Source organism: Sminthopsis crassicaudata, chromosome 2 (genome assembly GCF_048593235.1).
Source record: "Sminthopsis crassicaudata isolate SCR6 chromosome 2, ASM4859323v1, whole genome shotgun sequence".
Lineage (NCBI taxonomy): Eukaryota > Metazoa > Chordata > Mammalia > Dasyuromorphia > Dasyuridae > Sminthopsis > Sminthopsis crassicaudata.
This window is the reverse complement of record NC_133618.1, coordinates 220,968,587-220,988,738: the sequence shown is the minus strand read 5'-3', so window position 1 is coordinate 220,988,738 and position 20,152 is coordinate 220,968,587. Positions and strand designations below refer to the sequence as shown.

Below are 20,152 nucleotides of genomic sequence, written 5' to 3'. Positions count from 1 at the left end.
AAATTATGGGTGATAATGAGATAAAGGGTATGGCTGTTGCTAAGGGTGATTAAAGTAAGGGGGAGGTATAAGGTAGGGTGATGAGGTGGGAGGACAGAGAACTTGAGAGGATATTAATGTGTGTATTAAGATAACCAATTATGAGGATGGAAAAGGTAGGGAAGTGACCTGTAAATGTTGTGCTACAATTCCCTTTTATTGTCCTGACTATTTCCCTAATTGTTCTGCCTCAGTTCCTAATTGTTCTGTTCAATCCTGCAACACCACCCCTCCCTCTTTATCATGATGATCCAAATACGGAGAAAGACCTTCTATCTTAGACATCAGAATGTCCAGTGCCTCTCCCCATTCTGTAATCCCAATTTATCAGAATATTTGGTGCCTCCCCCCACCCTCCAGATTGATAGTCCTGACCATGGAATCATTTGGTCCCAGTAAATCTCTCCCTCTCAAATAAAACATCAAAAACTCTCTAATCTCTTAATCTCTATCTTGCCTCAGTTTCTCCAGCATTACCTAACAATAATGATGCCCCAGACACTCACAGTCTGTGAGAGTTTGGGTAGGTCATTTAATTTTTATAAACATCTCAGTTTCCTCATTTATAAAATGATGACTGGATTTGCTAACTTCTTGTAGAGGATGCCTGCAGCAGGGTATGTGGCAAGATGGCCAAAGTAGGCAGCCAGATAGTATATGAAGTTTGGTCTGGGGCCAACTAGACAAAATGGGCTAGGGATGTTTGGACTAATTCTGCAACCAATCAAGATGTTTCAAACTTCTACACATGGGAACTAGAAAGATCTCAGTATCCAATTTTGGAGATCCTGCAGAAGTTTTTAGTCCCTTTGACAAACTGAGGATAGAACTGTTTTGTGTATATGAGCCCCCTTCAGCACAGGCTCTCTACATACATGACCATTCATGAATTTTTAATAGAACAGGTGTATGTGATTTTTTTAATGTATGGGGGTGGGGAGAGAAGGGTCACAAAGACAAACTTGTGAAGAAGCAATGTCCCAAAGTGGAAATATCCCTGCACTTGGAGGCAGAGCACAGACTATAGGAAAGTCCCTAGGAAAGTCCCTTTCCCTCTTAAAGTTTCAGTTTCCACTTCTGTACAAAAGAAGGTCTGGAACTAGCTGACCTCTGAGGTAGCAAGGTAGTAAGAATACTCTAAATTCCTTGGAATTACAAAGTTTTCTTCAAGCTTACCTTAGAGCCCTTTCATATTCCTTCCCAAATTCAGTGTCAACATGACCTTAATTTTTATATTCATATGAGCTCGTCTCCTTATTTGCCATTTTCATTCTTACCAGTATGTGACTCACAGACAATGTCATGCAGTCTACAAAGAAATCCTTCTTCCCTGAGAAGAAACTATATAGAGAAGCAAGATGAGAGATAAAATAAGTTGCAGCACAATCTCATCTAAAAAATAAAGCTAACATCCCCTGGGATCATACTCTGCTGAAGTTTTAAGTTTCCCCACATGGATTGTATAATGCTATATTTGGGCACAAAAATGAGAAATAATGAAGAGAAGGCTTCAAACTTACAGCTCAAGGTATTGAAAATAGCAGTGAATGAGAGAAGTAGGGCTGATTTGCTACCAAATCAATCCAATAAATGTTTTATTATGCACTTACTTTGTGCCAGGCATTGGGGACACAAAAACAAGTTACAACAGTCCCTATCTTCAGTAAGAGTACATTATACTTGGGGAATAAATATGTATATAAACAACTACTGTATAAAAATAGAGAAAAAGAGCACTAAATGGGGGATCAGGGTTAGAGGTAGCCCCCAAGTGGAAATTGAAGGAAGGCAAGGTTTCCTACTGACAGATGAGGAGAATGGGAGATGCCTAAAGGTTAGAAATGAATTTGAGGGTTCAAGGAATAGCTACTAATGCAATTTCACTGGAACACAGTCCATTAAAGAGAGAAATAATCTCTTTTGATCCTCAAACACAAAGCAAAAATACCATGTTTTGGTCCATATTGCTTCATAGTTTTTTTCTCTGAATGTGGATGGTATTTTCCATCCCAGGTGAAACTGAAATTGCCTTGAATCACTGCATTGTTAAGAAGAGCCAATCCCATCACAGTTGATCATCACATAATCTTGTGGTCACTATATACTATGTTCTCTTGATTTTGCTCAAACATAGATATTCTTTTTTTCTATTATTATAGCTTTTTATTTACAAGATATATGCATGGTTAATTTTTCAGCATTGACAATTGGAAAACCTTTTATTCCAGTTTTTCCCCTACCCTCTCTCCCAGATGGCAGGTTGACTAATACATGTTAAATATGTTAAAGTATAAGTTAAATACATGTCCATACAGTTATTTTGCTGTATAAAAATAATTGGACTTTGAAATAGTGTACAATTAACCTGTGAAGGAAATAAAAAAATGCAGGTGGACAAAAATGGAAGGATTAGGAATTCTATGAAGTAAACTTAAATATTCTAAAGATGGAAATGAGGAGGGAGAACATTCCAAATGAGAGAACAAATCTCTGGTAGATAGACACCCTATTGTGTAAGAAGGCCAATTTAACTAAACTATAGAGTAGATCAAGAGAATAGGGTAATATGCAATAAGACTCAAAAAGTAAGTTGGAGTTAGGTATTATAAATAGGTTCCTCTGGCCCCAAGAATGATCTATTCCACTTAAACAACTTTTCTGAATAATTGATGTTTATCCCTTCCAATACTAAATGAGAGTCATCTAAGTGGTTCAGTAGATAGAATATTGAAACTGGAGTTAAAATAGATCTCAGTTCTAATCTATAGTACACACCTACTAGCTGTGTGAATCTGGACAAGTTACTTAAGTTTTCCTTAACTGTAAAAGGGGGATGAGCTTGCTTGTTCAAGAAGTGGAGAAAACACTGGGCCTAGAATCAGAAAAATCATTTTTGTAGGTTCAAAAGAAGGGGATAACAGTACCTCTGAGAGTTGAAACAAACAAATGAGATAACATTTATAAAGTGCTTAGTCGTATCTGGAATATGGTAGGCAATTAATAAATGCTTATTCTCTTCTCCTTGTTAAAAATAACAACTATTTTTCATGGAAAATTTTCTAAAAAGACATAATTTCACAGATTCCTTTTCTTGTAAACAACACAATTTGACCTGTTTTCTTGGTGATTCAGTTATAATTCTTAATATCTATGACTGTTCTGGGCAGTAATCCAGTAGTAGCATCAGGGACTATTGAGCTATGTATGATTGTTTGCCTTATCACTCAAGATCCCCAGACTATTATTGTTTTTTGAGTTCCTGTGACAGTCTTTTGTCATTCTTCTTTTTCCACTGCTGTCAGCTGTCAGCTAAGGCAAATTTCAATATGATATAAGAAAAGTCTTCCTAACAATTAGAGCTACTCCAAAGTGGAATAAGCTGTCTCTGGAAGTATTGAGTTATTTTTAATAGAAGTCTTCAAAGACAAGTTTCCAAATTGATTTTGCATATATGCACATGTGTGTGTGTTTGAATACAGTTCTTCCTGATGGACTGGAAGCTTTTTGAGACCAGGCATTCTTTCATTTTTGTCCTTGTCTTTGTATGCTCAACACCTATCCCACTGACTAGCATAAAATAAATTCTTGTTCATTAAAGTCTTTCCTAATTCCCCCAAGAGTTAGTGCTCTTCCTTCTAAACCTATCTTATTTAACTGTTTTATATTTATTTGTATTTATTCTCTTCTAACTAATGGCTCTAAGAAGCTATTGTATGAGCAGAAGTTATATCCCAGTAAAGCATGTCAGCACATGGGCTAAACCAGGTTGAGGGAAAGCCAGAGACCTTGGTAACAGGCAGGTGTCTATCTTAAGCATGTGAAGACTTCCACTGACAGAATGGTCAGATGAGAAAAATTCAATAAATATTTATTAACTCTAACAACCGTGAAGGCAACTGAAGCAGGCACTGTAGAGCATTTAGAGCTTGGTCAGACATCAAAAATTTCAAGATCATCCACTATGTCCGGGGCCACCATCAGACATTCTGACTTTTATCTTGCCACTGGACTCATGACTCTGGAAGTATGTGAGGTTGATGAATGGGCTTCTCTGCCTCATTTCAATTCACTCACAAGTCAAGACATCACCCATGATATTATTGGTCCTCTTCAAAAATGAAGCACTAACAATCAATATTGATTAACTTTTATTCTGAAAAAATTTATATACGTCTTGTCTTCCATGTTAGATCATAAGCTCATTTCAAGTAGGGATGGTTTCATTTTTTGCACATGTATTCCCAGTCCCTGGTATAGTGACTGCACATAGTAGATATATGATAAATATTAACTGGTTGATTGTTGAGTATATAGTAGAAGAGAATCTTGGACTACTACAATTTAAATTGGATAGACTTTGAGTTACCTTCCAACTCTGGAAGATTCTGAAAATTGAATTGGAGATTCTGAAAATTCTTTAACTCTTCTTCATCTTGATGTGTATGCTTCTAGATCAAAAAGATGCATCTTTTAAGAACTTTATTCTTCAAAAAGAGGAGGAAGTGATGAGATTATTTTGAATTTAATTCTGAACAAATAATAACAACAAAATGTTGTACTTAAAATAGAAATGATGGGATCCTTGAGGACAAGAAACAAGCCTCTCTAAGAATTAATAGGGTCTATACATATAATAGAGAAGGGAAAAAATGCTAATCGCGAATTCTTGATTTACGGAGAGTAGGTTTCAGAGGGTTCAGAGAAAGGATATCATGGTCTAATATTCTACAGGACAAGTTGGCTCAAGAATTTTAGGAATCCTTCAAAAATTAGATTTTGAAGACTAAAACAGAAATTGTTCCAATTAGGAAGAAAAGCAATTGTCAATGTAAAGGAATCTGAAATGTATAAATTAAGTTTTTAAAATATATTTTTCATAACTGTTTAAATATGATCATTTTCTTCTGTAATCTTGTGTGTATTTTATTTTATATATATTTTAAAATATTATTCTGAGGAGGGATTCATAGGATTTTATTTTAGCTTACTCATTCATTTATTCATTCATTCAATAAACATTTATTGAATACCTACTTTGTTTAAAATATCATTTAGACACTTGGATTTCAGCAAAGAATTTGACAGATCTCATACTATTCTGATAAAGTGAACAAGATAGAGTGATATCAGAAGGAAGTAAGAATTAAATGCCGGGGCAGCTAGGTGGCGTAGTGGATAGAGCACCAGCCTTGAATTCAGGAGGACTGGAGTTCAAATCTGGTCTCAGGCACTTAACACTTCCTAGCTGTGTGACCCTGGGCAAGTCACTTAACCCCAGCCTCGGGGGGGGGGGGAGGGGGGAAGAAAAAGAAAAAAAAAAGAATTAAATGCCTACTATGCATCAAGCATTGAGCTAAGCACTTTACAAATATTACCTCATATTTCATACACATCACACCTCTCAGAGTGGCTAAGATGAAAGGAAAAGATGATAACTGTTGGAGGGAATGTGGGAAACTGGGACACTGATATATTGTTGGTGGAATTGTGAATTGTTCTGAAGAGCAATTTGGAACCATGCCCAAAGGGCTATAAACTGTGCATACTCTTTGATCCAGCAGTGTTTCTATTAATTCTATATCCCAAAGAGATCTTAAACAAGGGAAAGGGACTCACATGTGCAAAAATGTATATAGCAGTCCTTTTTGTAGTGGAAAGAAACTGGAAAATGAATGGCTGCCCCATCAGTTGGAGAATGGCTGAATAAGTCATTGTATATTAATGCTATGGAATATTATTGTTCTATAAGTAATTATTAGTAGGAAGATTTCACAAAGGCCTGGAGAGACTTACATTAACTGATGCTGAGTGAAGTGAGTAGAAAATGTACACAGCAACAAGAAGATTATGTGATGATCAAACTGTGATGGATTTGGCTCTTTTCAAAAGAGAAGTGGATTCAGGACAATTCCAGTAGGCTTGTGATGGAAAGGGCCGTCAGCATCCAGAGGGAGAACTGTGAAGACTGAATGTGGATCAAAATAGAGTATCTTCATCTTTTTTGGTGGTGGTGTTTGTTTGCTTATTTTTCTTTCTTTCTTTTTTGCTTTTGATTTGATTTTTCCTGTGCAGCATAATAAATGTAGAAATATGTTTTAAATAATTGCACTTCTTAATCTATACAATATTACTTGCTATCTAGGGGAGGAGGAGTAGGGAGAAAATGTTGGAGCATAAGGTTTTGAAAGGGTAAAGTTGAAAATTATCTGCATATATTTTGAAAAATAAAAAGTTGTTAATATAAAAAAAGCAAATATGACCTCATTTGAATCACCAGAAGCTTAGAAAATAAGTGCTATTATTAGCTCTGATTTGCAGTAGAGTAACTAAAAGAGGCAGAGATTGTGACTTGCCCAGGAGTTACATAGCTAGTAAGTGTCTTAAGATAGTATTTGAACTCAAGCTTGTTGAATCCAAGTTCAGTGGTCTATTCATGTACCACCTGACTGCATCTAAATATGGTAAATATATGTACAGTTAGATGGATTTGAGACAGATTGAATGACTAGATCCAAGAAGCAGTTATTGACAAATTGATATCATATGAAGAAGTTAGAAGCACCTCTAACTGTGTGTTCATACCAAGCACATCCGTTCAGAAAAATAATGGCGATGGAGATGGGAAGGCAGGAAACATGTTATTATAGTAGTAAAGAACTGAAAATTAAGGGATTACTCGTCATTTTAAGATGACTGAACAAATTATGTTCCATAAATATTATGGAATATTATTGTGTTATAAGAAATGATAAAAAGGGATGCAGATAATCTTGGGAAGTTACCTAGATGAATTGATACAAAGTTAAGTGAACAGAACCAGTAAAATGACTTTCCCAATAACAACAGCATTGTAATAGCAAATAACTTTGAGAGACTTAAGAACTCCAACAATTCCAGAGGAATCACATGCTACCCATCTCCTAAGAGAAAGGTGATGGATACAAGGTACAAAATAAGACATACATTTTTGGATATGGTTCATGTCCAAGTATTGCCTGACAATGCATATTTGTTATAAAGGTTTTGTTTTCTTTTTTTTTTAAGCCAATTAAGGAGGGAGTGAGGGGAGAGAAAGGATGATGGGGAGAGAGAAAGAGCAAAAAATAGTTTTAAAAATTAGATTTGGAAGAAAAATGACAAGCTAAATGTTCTGGCTTGGACTAGTCTCAGGCAAATCTTATTTTATTTGTTTAGCCTTTGGATTTTGTGCTTTAATATTATTTTATGCAACCAGGTTTTCTTTGGCTTGCTTCCCTCATCCTTCACTGACATGAAAAAGATGTCAGACCTGCTGTGCTTTGTAGTATGAGTTCACCAGGCCTTATGTTTTACATATGGGAAGCCTCAGTGAGTCTTGAATGAAGAGCCCATCTCTGCTCTCCTTCAGGACCACTGAAAGTCAGCAAGGGGGTTCCTCTTTCTTCCACCCAGGCATACAAAAACACGAGTTTGAAACCCAGTGTTTGAATCACTTAGCTTTTTTGCCATCACTGATTTTTTTTTCCCCACCCTGGGTTTTTTTTGTGTGTGTTTGTGTGTGTATGTGTGTGTGTGTGTTGTTTTTGTGTGTGTGTGTGTGTGTGTGTGTGTGTGTGTGTGTGTGTGTGTGTGTGTGTGTGTGTTTGCTAGCACTGGCTTGAGTCAGGAAAACAGCCTATACCAACGACCAGGCAGAGAGAGGGAGAGGGAGAGAGCTCCAAGCCTTGGTGGGGGATCACTCACTCTGCTGGTGCTCCTGTCATCCCCACCATCTGTCTTCCTGCTGACACTGCCAGCAGAAGCCAGGAAAGGCTCCTTTAAAAAGTACCTGGGAATGAAATGGTCTTGCCATTTTGGAAACAATCAGATGATGGGTTCAGGATAGAAGGCCAGAGCTAAAGCTGTCTCTGGCTGTGGCTACTTGCAGTCACAAGGCTGTTAGTGGGCTCACTTCTTGGGAGGCAATTCTTCTCATGGTCACAATGGAAGCAGAACGATTCCCATCTTGTTTGCACCATCAGTGATCTCACACACCTTTCACCAGTGCATCTTTTGTTATATGCATAATGAGAATGTCAGGCCTGGAAGGGACTTTAAATAATCAGATTTCACAGAGGCAAATGAGTCTCCGAGGTTAAGTGACTAGCTTAAGGTCATATGGGAATATGTAATATAAGTAGGGTTCGAACTCAGATATTCTGGCTGTAGATATATTGTTCCCTCCACTACTTCACACTGCCTTACCTAACTCCTGTTTCATGGCTTATCCTGCTCTCTCCTCACCAAAACCGCAAACTAATTCTGCTAGGATGTGAATAGGTATTTTCTCAGATATAAGACTTTTATTTTCAATAGAAGCCTTCTAGAGATATTACCTTATTTCAAAGGAGTGATACAAAGTGAAATCAAAGGGATTTCAAGATCCAAGGCAATCTGAAAGGGAGTGAGGAGACAAACCCTTTCTTACATTACTATAATACATCTGTTCACTACGATGTGAGATTAACCTCACTTGATAGAATTGTTATTTTATAGGATAGTTATTTTAGGCTCAGCAAATCAAGTTTTTGATGCTCAGTTCTCTGGGTTCTATTTACTTCATTCAGTATCAGTTCATGTAAGTCTTTTCAGGCTTTTCTGAAATCAGCCTGCTGATTGTTTTTTATAAAACAATAGCATTCATATACCATAAGTTATTCACCACATAACCCACATTCACACACACACACACACACACACACACACACACACACACACACACACACACACACACTGAACCAGTGACACAGGCCTCCTTGCAATTCCTCAAACAAAATATTTCATCTCTCAATTTTGGACATTTTCAGTGGATGCCTCTCATTCCTAGAATATTCCCCCTTCTTATCTGTACCTCTTGGCTACCTTGGTTTCCTTCCAGTACCAGATAAAATCCCACCTTTTACAGTAAATCTTACCAAATCCCTCTCTACTTTAGTGCCTTCTCTCTGTTGATTATTTCCTATTTATTCTGTGTATAACTTGTTTGTATATAGTTACTTGCATATTACGTCCCCCATTAGATTGTGAATTCTTGAAAAGCAGGAACTATCTGCTTTGCCTGTATCCCTAACACATAGCATAGTGCCTATAACATAGTAGATACTTGAAAAATGTTTATTGACTGACTCACATACTCACACACAGACACACACAGGCATAGACAGACAGACAGACAGACAGACACACACACACACACACACACACACACACAGGATTAATATTGGGGAGAAAGGTAAAGAGAAAAGTGTGGTGTAACTAACAGAATTTCAGCGTTGAAATAGATTTCAGTGGCTGTCTAGTTCAAGCCATACTTGAGCAAGCATTCTTTTCTACTATATATATGACAAATTTTTATCCATCCTTTGTTTGAAATCCTATAATGAGAGATAACTTACTCCTTCCTGTGATTATCAATTTTATTTTGGGGGTATGGTTCTAATTATTATTTTTTCTTTATATTAAAGCCAAATATTCCTCTTTATATTTTCCAGCTCCTGTCCCCCCAGCATTCTCCTTTCCTCGATGAATTCAATGCTTAATTCAAATTTTCCTCTCTATCTTAACTCTTATCCTTGAAATTCCTAGGGAATTTCAACATATGTGTTGATACTCCTTCAAACCTCTAACTTTTCAGTTCCTTAATCTACCTGATTCCTATGACCTTACTTCTTCATGCACCTCAGTTACACACAGAGATGGTCATATTCTTGATCTTGTACCACCTTTAAATCTTCCACTTTCAGGTTCATGAACTCTGAAATTCCTTTGTCTAATCATAACTTTTTATCATTCCATCTTTTTCTCTGACTTATGATGGTTAACCCTTTATTTTTTTCTTATAATAATCTTTAGTCTCTTCACTTCTTTCCTGTACACTAGCTTCTTTTCCCTTTCTTTCCTTTTCTCTACCCCTTGGTGAAACAATTCATCTCTATACTGTCCTCTGCATTGAAGTCCCTTGATGACTTATCCTATCTCCAATTGTATCTTGCCACAACCCAACCTTAGACAGCTCCAACTCTGTCATCTTTATGCTTCTTCACTTGTGCTGAATGCAGCTTGAGAAAATCACCAAACTATTCTGACTGGATCCACAACAAATTTGTCTTACATAATCTCAACTGAGCCATCATTCCCTAATTGAGTCATATCTAAACCATAAATATTCCAAATTTTTAAATTTCTTCTCAAAATTCCAATGGCATCCTCTCTTCTTCTTCTCTTAGCTAAAGATTTGGACTCATAATTCTTAGAAAAAATTGAGGCTATTTTGGAGAGCTCCCTCTTCTTATTCTCCTGATTTCCTATCATAAAGATGCCTTCTGTCACTATATTCTCTTTCACCCCATCTCACATGAAGAGATAGCCCTACTCTTTGCCCACACAAAACCCTCTACACATATAAGTAATCCAATTCTATCCCATTTTCTTCAACAGTTGCCCTCTCTATCACTCCCAATTTTTCACTAACCTTCCATCTCTTTTTACTACTGGTTATATCTTTGATGCCTACAAACTCGTCCCTTTCCATTACAAAATAAAAAACAAACAAAACCTAACCCTACTTGATCTGACTATACCTGCTATCATTCTTATAAATTCCCTCCCCTTCCTGACTAAACTCCTTGAGAAAACATCTACAATAGGTGTCTCCACTTATCTTCTTCTTCTCAACTCCATGCTATTGGGTTTCCTAGTTCATTCAATTGACACTCCTTTCTCCAAGGTTACCAGTGGTCTCTTAATAGACAAATCTAAGGAACTTTTATGAATCTTCAACTTTCTCTGCAGATTTTGACACTGTGAATCAGCTTCTTCTGAATATTTTCTTTTTTTCTAGGCTTTTGTGGCAATGTTCTATAATGATTATCTTCCTACTTATCTGATGTACCTTTCTCAATCTCTTCTGTCAAATCTTTCTCCAAGTCACACTACCTGTGGGGCCCTCCAAGAATATGTCCTTGGTTCCATTCTTTTGCCTCTGTTTATTATTTTCCTTATTAACCTAGTCATATCTAATGGGTTTGATTATTTTCTCAATGCAGATGATTCTCAGATTTATTTATTTGGTTGTAACCTCTCTTCTGACCACCAATCTTGAACTACTAAATGTCTATTTATACTTACACTAGAGTAGCAGTTTCATATTCCATATGTCCAAAACAAAAGTCATCATCTTTCCTCCTAAACTCTCCTAACTTCCCTACTACTCTCTCTGGGTACCATCACCCTGGCAGGCTCCCAATCTTACTATCATTCTCAATTCCTTATTTACATTAACCCCACATATGCAGTCTATTACCAAGTCTACTTCTGTATCATTCATCCTTCTCTATCTACTAACACAACTACCACTCTAGTGCATATCTTTAACATCTCACACCTGGACTATTTAAATAGCCTTCTTATTGGTCTCCCTGCTTCAAGCTCTTTCTCACTCTAATCCATTCTCCATTCAGTTGCTAACGTGATCTTCCTAAAATGAAGGACTGACCACATCACCCTTACTCAATAAACTTTATTTCTTATAGGATCAAATAGAAAAAATCTTTTATTTGACTTTTAAAGTCCTTTACCACTCAATGTCTTCCCACCATTTCTGAATTATACTTTGCTCCCTTCCCTGAATACTTTAATTTGTTGACATTGGCTTTCTTGCTGTCCATCATATCTGATATTTCATCTTCTGACTACATGCCTTATCACTGTCTGCACTCTCCCCCCTCCCCAATGCTCTCCTTTTTCACCTCTACTTCCTGGATTTCTTCAAGATTCATCTCAAATATTATCTTCTATAAAAGGTTCTTCCCAGATTCCCTGACCCCCTCTAACTCCCATGTATTCTGTATATACAAAATTATATATAAGCTTTGTGAGCACAGGAAGCCTGGTTTATAGGAAACACTTAAATGAATACTTCTTGACTGAATCCACAATTTGTTCCTAGTTTTTCCTTCTGGACCTAAACAGATCAAGTCAAAGTTGTCTTATATTTCATAACTCTTCAGTTTCTTGAAGACAGCTCTCAGGTTATGTAAGTTTTCTCTTTTCTAGGTAAGGAGAAGGCCATTCCTTACTGAGGCTCATTACCAACTTTATTCCCCAGACACTCAAGTTTATTAATGTCCTTCCCAAAGTGTTATGCTTAGCATTAGGTCTATTATTTCCTAATAATTCCTGATTATTAATCCTCTGAATGCATTCTAAGATTAAATTATTTCTTGGTTATCAATTCATAAGTTTCATTTTTTAAACAAAAACATTTTTATTGAAGTGCTATGCTAAGTACTATTAGGACACAAAACTGAGTCACACAGAAATAATTATAATACAGAATATAGGGTAAAAGGGAATGAGAGGCACAGATTGCTATTCAGAGGAAGGGTAGCAGGGAAGGACACTGGCACAAGGTGAGCTAATAGAGGAGATAGCTTTGAGCTGGGTCTTGAAAGACAGACAAGACTGGCATGGGATTTGGAGGAAGAGGAGAATGATAAGATTTACAGATTTTAGAATTTAGAGTTATAAAGAACTTAGAGATCATCTATTCAGGAGTTCCTAATCATTCTGGGTTTTTTAGTTCCCAGATCCCTTAGCTTTTAATATAATTCTACATGTCCACTCTTCAACATAAAAGGAAATCATTTCTAGAGTTTATTATTCATAAGCACTTAAAATAATACTAAAAAATTAAATTATTTCAATGAGAGCTTTTCTTTCTAGAGAAAAATAAAACAATACAAGTTTAAGGGTGGTAAGAAAGTCTGAGTTAATCATTTCACCCCCACTTAGTTCTGATGCTTTTATCAGGTGACAAAAGCTCTTACTGAATATATAAATCAGAGGTGTAAACTAGGTGTGACTAAACCTAGATACCTCCATTTCATCAATCAAAATCATTTCAACAAAGCATGGCAGGAAGTCTGTTCAGATTGGTTGAGGGATTAGTTATGGCCTGTAAGGCTTGATTAAAGCCATCAAGCTAATTTGGAATAGTGGACTGGAGCATATGGCAGGTAGAGGAAAAAGAACAGCTTCAGCCCACATTTGAAGGGAGAAGACTATCTTGCTGTCCTCCACCTTTTCAACTTTGACTAGGGAAAGACCTTGGGAACTTTGAAGGACATAGAATTTTGGACTTCTTATCTGTATTCTAGTCCTAACGGTATCCCTGGAACAGTTGACATATACGAGCCAAAGACAGACTAGTCACCTGAGAAAAGGAACTTCAGACTTTTCAAGAAGCCCAGAAGTTACACCATGACTAAGGGCAATTTCATGGATACTGCAAAGAAAATAAAAGAACATTCAAGAAATCAAGAAGTTGGTGAGTTACCCATTTGCATGGGCATGCTGGCAAATATCTAATAATTGGATTTCTGAACAACAGCAACAAAAAATATTCATGTCATATTTTTAAGTTTGATTTGCATTATTAACATTTTCCCATCATTTTCTTAAGCCTGGATACTTAAATAAATAAGTAAATAAATAAATAAACTCAGCCCAGATTTATAACTTTTGTGATTTCTGAGGTGTAAATTCTTGCACTGGAAATTTAATAACTGGCTCTTTGTACCCTAACATATCCATATATTTTGTTCTATGTGTTTTCTAAACTTGAGACAATACTGCCTTCATTCTGTATGTGTTAGTTGGAGAGTGATATAAATTTTGGGGGAACTGTTCTTAGAAGTAGATAATCTCTTTCTAAAAACTAATTATGGAGAGAACATTGGTAGAGAGGCTCATGATTTATAGCCCAGTTTCTTAAACAGTGGTTCTCGACCCCATAAGAGGTCTCATAGCTGAATGTGGGGGTCATAAAAATATGATTTATTATCAGTAGTTTGATTTGTATATCTATTCTATATACCCAGTGTTTACATTAAAATTTGTCAGGCGAAAAGAGTCATGAATGGACAAAGTTTAAGAAGGCCTGACTTAGAGTATTAGAAAAATACCTCCTTAATCAATTAAGATTTGAATGCTGATGGGAGATAGTGAGCCTCACTCTGAGGATTCAATATGCTACTACATCAATTGGGGAATGTCTGTATAAATTGTAGTGTATGGTTGTGCCAGTTATTTCTAGTGGAAAAATGAGCATATGAAATAGCTAAGGGGAAACTATGTAGTGCAGTGCATAGAACACCAGGCCTAGAATCAAGAAGATCTAAGTTCAAATCCAGCCATCATTGGGGAATGCTGGGTAAGTCATTTAACCCAGTTTGCCTTAGTTTCTGCCTCTGTACATGAGCTGGAGAGGGAAATGACAAAACCACTCTAGTAACTTTGACAAGAAAACCCCAAATGCAATCACAAAGAACTGAATGAAACTGAAATGACTGAACAACAAAACAGTTAAGAAGATGTTCTAGATTCATGACACTAATTCCAAGGGCTGGAGGGGTGATCAATCTCTCCTGCTCAACAAATACTCTCTAAATTATTTATGTGGTTTAGAAAAACACTATCCCTGTACTATTAAAATTTGAGAAAACAACAACAACAACACACAATCCATATATTTCTGATATGATTTATTGAAGCATATAAACCATAACACGAAATGAATACTTTGAACAACTTCTTAGATGTACAACAAGCCTACCAAGGCTACCCCAGCTAGTCTTCTATGTATAGAGGCGCATTCTCCTCAGGACCAATATCACTTTTGTTACTCCAATAGTCTTCTCCAAACTGATATAATCCCAAGTATTTGTATAAAGGCAGAATTCCAAGTTTTTGATAGTAATGACATTTGAGGCTAAATTGCTCTAGCAGAGAGGAAAAGCTCTACTTCTAATATCATTTTTTTAGCACAAAGGTTCCCTTGTTCTCAGGACTTCTTGAAGTTCTGAGAATGATAAAATTCAGGTGGCAAGTGTCTGAGTTGAAGAATGGTATTTTCTTTATGCTAATTGGTCAGGGCACCAGGGATAATCTTTCTATACACCTGATTGATATTTCAGACCATCTGGCCTAGGCTCATATGTAACACTTTCAAAAACTTTAGATGTAGATGCTTCTGGCTTAGGGGGGAATCTAAAATAGATGTATTGTACAATCTATAATATTGGAAGGTGGCAGTTATTTTAGGATGTGGAGTTTTCTCAATTTGCATGCTAATAAATATCCTAGGGAAAACCTTGATAGAGGTTACTGTTATATCTGAATGAAGAGATAAGTACAGAGCTTTTTGCAAGTTAGAAGAAAAAAATCTTCTTGCACTTTTGATAAGCAAATTTGTGAGTTTAAAAGAGGAAATGCTTCTTACAAAATAATAGTTGTTAGTTAATAGCAGCTAGTAGTGAAGTATGAACTCTGGAAGACCCCAAGTTCAAATTTTGCTTCAGACACGTTAGTTGCAGAACTCTACATGCCAATTAATCCCTGTCTATATTGATTTCCTTAATTGTAAAATAGAAATAGTTGTAGTTATTCTACTATTAGCAAGATATTTGCTTAAAAAAAAGAAAGAAAAGAAAAGAAAAGAAATCTCAGCATAGTGATTGGAACATAGTAGGTGCTATATAAATACTTATTCCCTTCCCCATTTGCATAGAACTTTAAGCTTTGCAAAGTGCTTTACAACTATTACCTCATTTTATTTTCATGAGAACTCTGGAAATAAGTACTACTATTATCCCTATTATAGTTGAGGAAACTGAAGTAAAAAAGTTAAGTGATTTTTGAAGGTCAAATAGCTAGTAAATGTCTGAGGTTCGATCTGAACTCAGAAGTTCCTGACTCCTGGTCCAGCTCCTATCCAGTACTTTTACCAAGAAAGCATAAAAAGATTATAATAAAATAATATAAAAGTTTCTTCAATTTGGGAAAGGACCCTCCCTGCTCCCAACCCCCCAATGGAGGTCAAAATTGCACTTTCAATACAGAGTAAGTTGTAATTATAACAATAATAAAAATTAAAATACTGGGTAAGGGCCATCACTTAGGGGCATTGGGGGATATTTAAACATTAAAAGCTCCTCATATCATGAGGTAGATCATAGCACCCAAACTAGGATACCGACTGATAGAAAAGCAATCCAGAGCAGTGACTTCATAACGGGTTGGCTAGACAGACTTAGTGAATTGTCATTCATGGCTTGATACCAACCTATAAGTAGATCTGTAGTAGTGTCCATGGGCTGATTAACATTTTTGTCAGGGACAGAGATGATATAAGCATCAATGATAAACTTCTAAGATTTTCAGATGTCTTAAATTGAGAGAGTTAACCAATATGGCTCCTGACAGAATCAGGCTGTGATATTTGCAGGAATCTAATAACATGAAATTTAATAAGGATAAATGTTTTACACTTGAATCTGAAGAATTAGCTTTACAAAAATAAGATGATATATTTGTCTAGTTAGCAATTCATATTTTTTAAAAGAACTAGAGGTTTTAGGAAACAGAAAGCTCAATATTATTCAACAGTTACTATAGTTGTAAAAAGAGTCTATGCAATCTTAGACTACATTAAGAGAGACTATCGAGGAGATAGTATTATTATACTCTGTCCTGATCAGACCATATCTATAGTATTGTGTTAATTTCTGGCACTATGATTTTGGGTGTACATTGCTAAGCCAGAGTTTCTGGAAGAGGATATGCAACATAGTGAAGGGCTTTGATATTATACCATATGAAAACTGCCTGAAGAAAGTGAGAATGTTCAGATTGAAAAAGACTTATGGGATATAACAGCTAACTTCAAGTATTTTAATGACTATCAAGTGGAAGCAAATTTGGTCCCAAAGGAAAGAATAAGGTGTAAGGTTGGATATTGCAAAGGTAGAAACTGATTTCATATAAAGAAAGCATCCTAGTGATTAGAAGTATCCAAAAGCAGAATGGAATGTTTCAGGAGGGGGTTGGTTCTCTCTTATTGAGGATCTTCTAACAAAAAATAATTGATCACTTGTTGAGTATGTCATAGAGTAAATTCTTACTTAAGAAAGAATTGGGCTAAGTTTACATTAAATCCCTCTTAAAGACTCTGTGATTCTGAAAATATACTGAGTAGAGATGCCATGGAACAAGACTGAAGCAGCCACAACCACAGCCATAATATCTGCTAAAGACAGATATCAATCCTTTATTATTATTATTATTATTTATAGCTATAACTATATATCTGTTCTATAACTGTTCTATATTTATCTGTTCTAAAACTATAAGAGAAATAATACATTGGAAATAAAAGTAGCCAATGTAAACAAATTGATCACAGACCTTTCCAAATGCTTGGTTTGTGATTTCTAAGAACTTCATAGCCTCATATGATTTAGTGCTGGAAGGGCCCCCTTAGAAACCATTTAATCCAAGTTGCTCATTTCAGATGAGGAACCCAAGGGCTCAGGGAGTTCAGGGGATTTGCTGAAGGCCATAGATATATAGCTAGCTTGTCTCCAGATTCAATGATTTTTTTTATTATATCACACTGATTTAGACTGAGTGAATTTATTGAATTTAATCACAGTGTTAAAACGGTCAAATAATACTTATTTAGGTGCCTGAGTATGCTATAAAGAGTTGGAAGCCTGGATTCTAGTTTTGGGTCTGTAGTTATGTGACCCTGAGCAAATCACTTAATTCACCAAATTCACCGAATACCTACTTACTCTTTCCAAAGCTCTCTGCCATTAAGGTTATAAAAATAAACTCCAATCTCGGTTCTCCAGGAACTCCCCTACTGTAGCAGGGGAGACACAACTACTATACAAGTGATTGGAATATATTGGCAGGCTACAAAGTCCTATGAGAGTTCAGAGAAGGGATCGAAGCCAAAAGGATTAGGGAGGATTTCATAGAAGTAGCAACATTTGATCTACACCTTGAAGGTCGCACTTAATTACATTCTTTGTATTTCAGTTCTTTGTTGTATATCACTTTTTCTCCTCTATTAGATGTTTGGTAACCTCAAGGACAGCAGCTGCTACTTAATTTATCTTTGTATCCATCGGAGTGGATATGAAGGTGACCCAGGGTCTTGAATATAATAAGTTTTTTAATGACTTTAAAAAAAAAACAAAAAACACAACAACAACAACAAAAAACCCCTGAGTGTATCTATCCACCAGACACTTTGTAGAAGGAGGAGAGTCTAGTTTGATTTTCTCTTCAAGGACACGAGAATGGTAGCTCTGAAGAGGTATCTATCTCATGGGGTGAAAGCAATACTAGATTGGCATTCCTTGGCAATCTTGGTTAGAATCCTGTGTCCCTTACAGTATGACCCTGGGTAACAACACCTTACTTCTCCAGCTTTCAATTTCTTATCTGTAAAATGAGGGCAGAAGTTTTTCAAGTTTTTTTGGTGTGTGTGCTGTTAATTTTTCAATAATTTTCGGAAGCCAATGGACCCCTTCTCAGAATATTTTAAAATTCATAATAAATAGGATTATAATAGAAATCAATCACTTTGATACAGAGTTAACTATATTACATGTGTGCATCTACAAATTGTATACATGCATGTAAATATATACATACATATACAAATATGCAAATATATGTTCATGGACTCTAGGTTAAAAAATCCTGAGATAATCTCTAATTTTCCTTGCGGTTCCATGTCCACAAAATTTGAGCTTTTTTTTTTTTTTTTTTTTTGGTCGAATAATAAACTCTGGAATTGAAACTTTATTCAGAAACTAAGGCACTTTTTGAGGTCAAAGAGGGAAAGGGTAATGTATGTATTTTGTTCTCTCTGAAGAAGACAAACTTATTTTTCAGAGTGACAGAAGACTCTGGAAAGGATCGGTTTTAAATGTCTTGACCATTATTCCCACAAATGACTCATCCATTCCCTTTTCTGGGAAACGGGGAGAAAAGGAAAATTCATCTTCTGAAGACACTTTGCATATCTCTTAAGGAAGGGGAGATGAGGGTGAGAAAGGGGTCGATAGAGCTAGGTAGCATAGTGAATAGAGACCATCTTCCGACTGCCTTTAAGTCATCAAATGTATTCATACTAGTACACCTTAATATTCACAACAGGCCTGTGAACTAGGTCGTGAAGGTATTATTAGAACCAATTTACAGGTTAGTAAAAGAAAGGATCAAATTAATCTGTGGGGGCATGTGTGAATATTCATTCATTCACTCCATTCTTTCAAACCGGCAAAAGAACCACTTGTCCAGCACCTACTGTGTGCAAGGCCTCGGGGGCGGGGTGAAAACCAAAGTCCGTCTGACTTCATTCACACAACGGTCCGCGACCACTCCCCCTCCTAAGTCTAATAACCATATATGTTAACATCTAGCGTTCTCGGTTTTCAGCAGCTTTTTAAATAGCTCTTCTTATTGGGACTTATTGGCCCTGTGAAATAGAGAATAAAATGATCTCCGTTTTATAAATGAAGAACCAGCCCCAGACAGATCAGTTTGTCCAAGGGTCACGCCGCCAGCGTTGTGCGCTGGATTTAACCTGAGTTACTGCCCAAGCGCAGGGCACTGGGGATGCAAACCTGGGATTTGGGGAGGACTCCGCGCTCCGGAGAGCTCCCGCTGGGTGTTCCCCACTTTCTAGACCCAACCCGCCCCCCGCCCCGTTCCCGAGGCCCGTCGGCTCAGCACTTCCTGCCTGCTGCAGAGGCTGGGGCGGGGGCGGGGCAGAGGCGGGGCAGGGGGCGTACCTAGGGAGCCGGCGCTACTAGAATTCCCCGGTCGCCCCCCAAGCCTTCCCCTTGCCTCTGGCTACCTCCCTCCTGCCCCTCCGCGGCCCTCAGGTGAGGAGTCGGAGGTAAGAAGGCTGGAGAAGGGAGAGGGAGGGTCCATCGGATGCGCTTCGGTAGGAGGTGTCCAGCCTGGGTACCGCCCCCATCTCGGCCCCGCCCCGTAATAGTCTGCTCTGGGAAGGGTGGAGGCATGAATGACGGGCCAGTCCCGGGGCTCTGGCTGGAGGGGCGGGTCACTGAGGGTGCTTTCAGCCTGCCCTTTCCTCGCTCCCAGCCCCCTGCCTCCTCTCCGTCCGAGTCAGCGCCAAACTTCGGCGCAACGTGTTCCATCTCCAGCCTTCCCCGTCCCCCTCCGAGGCTGCTTCTCGGCCCTGTCCCCGCCCCCTCGGCCGGCCCTCCCTCCC

General features: G+C 37.3%; 1 long non-coding RNA gene and 1 pseudogene across 1 annotated transcript in view; both read right to left on the bottom strand.

Annotated features, from left to right (window-relative positions):
- LOC141555294 (26S proteasome regulatory subunit 10B pseudogene) overlaps window positions 1-20,078 on the bottom strand; it is a 30,742-nt pseudogene extending 10,664 nt beyond the window's left edge.
- LOC141555410 (uncharacterized) overlaps window positions 1-20,152 on the bottom strand; it is a 50,355-nt gene that overhangs the window by 30,017 nt on the left and 186 nt on the right. The gene's annotated exons all lie outside the window — the stretch shown is intronic.